The sequence below is a fragment of the Arachis hypogaea genome, chromosome 17 (assembly GCF_003086295.3).
Source record: "Arachis hypogaea cultivar Tifrunner chromosome 17, arahy.Tifrunner.gnm2.J5K5, whole genome shotgun sequence".
NCBI lineage: Eukaryota > Viridiplantae > Streptophyta > Magnoliopsida > Fabales > Fabaceae > Arachis > Arachis hypogaea.
The window spans coordinates 22,070,396-22,074,412 of record NC_092052.1 but is presented as its reverse complement, the minus strand read 5'-3'; positions in this window follow the sequence as shown (position 1 = coordinate 22,074,412).

Sequence of the window (4,017 nt, the reverse complement as noted above, 5' to 3'; positions counted from 1 at the left end):
ACAGTCAACAAGTCTCACATTGAAGGAAACATCATTTCAGGTTCTGTGATTAACCATGATTGAACTACTAATCATAGACATTCCAATATATATATAATTTTATTACAATTTACAGAGTACAAACACTACAACATTTATTGGCTATTGCAACATATCTTCAAGATAACACTTAAAAAAAGTTGCCTAATATATATAAAGGTAACTTTTTATACTAGTAGTAATAAAATAATATTATAACAACGAATTTTTAATAACACACTATAAGTGATGCTATTGATAAATTAGGAGACACTTATTAAGTGTTGCTCTATTAAATATACAAAAATAACTATTATAAAAATAATATATTACTTTTTTTAAGAGTTTTCTTTGAATTTATTTTAAACTTCACTTCTCAAGTGTTGCCTAAAATTTTTAATATTTCTTAAAAAAATAAAAATAACTCAAACGACAATTTTGCGGAGAAAAATGGAAAAAAGAAAGAAAGAAGAGTCTCTCGTTGCTAGCAAAACCCAACCCTAATGAAATCCATAACCCCAATCCATTCCAAATGATTCATTCCTCTCTGGTTCTTCAATCCATTCGATGATGACGCGCGTTCCTTTATTGAGCTTCGATCTCAATCTCTGCTCGCGAATGGGATTCGATCGTTGAGCTTTGATCTTCTCTGCTCGCGAACGAGCTTCGATTCTCTGCTCGTTGAGCTTCGATCCTCTACTCCTCTTTTCATTGAGCTTCGATCCTCTCTTCTCGTGTTCATCACCGCCGGTCACTGTTCGATTATCACTGCTCGTGTTTTTTTGTAAGATTCTCGTTTTTGGAATTATTCTGCAGGTACTGATGATTCTACTGTTCTTTCTCTATTCTATTTTAGCACATTTTTGTGTTTTGAATCCTAATTTTTGGTTAAACTTGTTGCTGTGTATATTAATTTTAAACTTGTTCCTCTCTATTTCCTCTGTGAGTTCGCTTTCTATTTTCATCTTCACTTCTCTGCGATATCGTCGATGTTAGAATTGGAGCTTCACAATTTATCCGACGACGCCGCTTCGCAGCAACAAGTAACACTATTTCTCTATTTCTCTCCTTTCACTTCACAATTTCTCCGGTTCTGATCCGATTGCATTTCAATTAGGGTTGCACGATTCAATTGAATGCTTCACTATTGAATTGCTTTCTTAATTTTTATCATTCCAATCACAAATTTAACTGAGTTGATGTTTTTTTAACATATATAATTTGATTAGGGTTCTGCTAGCGTCATGCTGCGAAGCGACAGTACTAAGGTGAGCTCGCCTCATAAGTGGGACGATGCTGAGATTGTGTTTTTGAAGGACAATGTGGCAATTCATCCAACGCAGTTTGCATCAGAAAGAATTAGTGGAAGAATGAAGCTGTTTAAGCAAGGCACTTCCTTGTTCATGGTGATCATTTTCTGTTTGCTCCTATCCATTTCGTTCGGTCTAGTGTATTGTTCGTGCTAATGTGTTCGTTTTTGCTTCACTTTAGACTTGGGTTCCTTCCAAAGGCCATAGCTCAGAGGCGAGCCTTTCTGAGAAAGGTAAATTCGCATTTGGTGTAGACTGGATGAGTTTATTATCCTGTGCAGTGTGGTGTATTAATATGCTAAAGTTTTTTCCATTTATTGGTTAGAGAGAAGCCTTTACACCATAAGAGCGGTGCCCTTCACTGACATTAGGTCCATCCGGAGGCATTCACCTGCACTTGGATGGCAATATATCATTGTTGTTCTATCATCAGGTGAAGCTCTTGTGATGAATCTAAATGGATTTTTTCTGGGGTAACATTTTCGGTAGCATTGATTATGTAAATAAAATGTATAGGATTCTCTCATCAATGGAGACTTGCTTTTACCTTGAGTAGGTTTAAATATTTGTGGCTTTCTATACCCTTCTGTTTTTGACAATTCTATCTGGTGTGAATAAAATCTTCGTGCAGGACTTGTTTATCCTCCACTGTACTTCTATAGTGGAGGAGTCAAAGAATTCCTTGCTACAATTAAGCAACATGTTCTTCTTCTGAGGTTAGCATCCAGCATTCCTTTTTATTTATTATGTTAAAGTCATTATCTTTTACAGGTAAGTGATTAGCTATATGATGAATTCTCAGATCCGCCGAAGATGCAAATGTGTTCCTTGAATCCTAACTGATTTTTATACTGCAGTGGCATATCCAGATCTCGATTTCTGGAATTTGGATTTTCCTTGTTCATCTTTCTTTTGTGGTGGTGTCGAGTATGAAAAATCCACTGATGACTATTTAATATGCAACGCTAGACCCAAAATATGCAAGTGCTATTGCATGCACAGTTTCAACAAAAATTGGAACCAGTTTTGAGTCTGAATCATGATTCAGTGTATGCAAAAAAACAATGGTTGTAACATGTGGGAAGTGGGGACCACCTTGAAGGTAATGAATCTTTCTAAATAGTTTGATACCATGAATTTTGTTACTCAATTCTAAGACTAATCCAACGGTTCAATAGCTTTTTTTTAGTTTTCCAAATGTTTTGAACCAGTCTCAGACAGCCAATTTTTGCTGTACTATAAAGCTTTGGTTCATTTGATTTTGATTGTTGGATTGCCACTTCACTCTATTTCAAATAATCAGAATATGTAATAGTATGCAAGTGATACTCCTATTTTGCAGGCCACTATATGCCAGTAGTTTATTAGCAATAATTTGGACTCTTCTAGAACAGTCTCGAATAGATGAAATCAGGATATTAGGCTGCAACACTCTTGTTGATTTTATAGAATGCCAGGTATTTGGTTATTAAACCTTTCTTAGGGTTAACATCATTGTATGATTGGTTTCCGTGGATACTGTGCAGCGATATACAATCCCTTTGAAAAGTATCTGTGTGGAAATTAATTTTGGTGGTAAAAGTGGGTACCCCTTAGCTCGAAAAGACAAACAGTTATATACGAGAAAGGAATGTTGTCTTAAACATTGTGATTCAGTTTGATATTTATTTATTTTCTAAACTTTGAACCAAAACTTGGCTATTAAATTTCAAGATTACCTTGGACTCGCTGCAACAACTTTTGTTTTTTCCCCTTTAATCAGATGACTTCCTGTCTTGTTTCTTGTTTGGGTGGTTGGCTTATATAATAGATTATATCAGTGACTTTGGAGAATTACATGAATCATCAATCTAACTCCAACAATGTCAAGGAAGATAACCTGAATTCAGAGTTCCTGGACTCAATGATGTATGTTCTATTTTACTCTTCTTTCTCCCCCCTATATCATGCACTACAACAGATAGGCTCCTTGCTTTACTCAGCTTTGTTATGGCTGAAGTTGATGAGAAATTTTGGTAATGATAATTTTTCTTCATTGATGAGAAATTACTGTTTAATTAATTATGATCCTATTAAATCACTGCAATGTTTTATTGTTATTGTGTATTTGCCGGCTTAAATCACTTCTTCAGGGAGGAGTAAGAGGTTGATAGATTCAGCAAAGTTCAAGAGAGTTTCTTGACAAGTTCTTCAACTCTCAGTATACTTTGAATTCATGTTAGTGGTCAAAACTGTTATACTTAGAACTTTCATGAAAATAAAGCAATTAGTGATATGTTGTGTGCAGTAGAAATTCTTTTTCTCTCCATTTTTAACATTGATAAATTCCTATCTATAAATTCTTTATGATATATCTTATCAAACTTCATAATTCTAATTAATTGATTAATTAATTAATTAATTATTGCTTTTTCACTTCTCAATGTTTAGGAATTATGAGAAAATCAACCCTCGAATGTGTAGGAATTCTACAACATCACTAAAGATACATACACGAAATCACAGGTAAATTTTAAAAAATAAATTTTTTTTTTCACTAAGATTTTTTCTCATTTACTAATTGTCTTTTTGTTTCCTATAGTTTAATTATCAATCTGTTCATCTTAGATCTTTAGTCTTGGCAAAAATCAGTAGATGAAACTAAATTTTATTGTGTTTTTACTTTTTTTTTTCTGTCTCGTCATTGTAA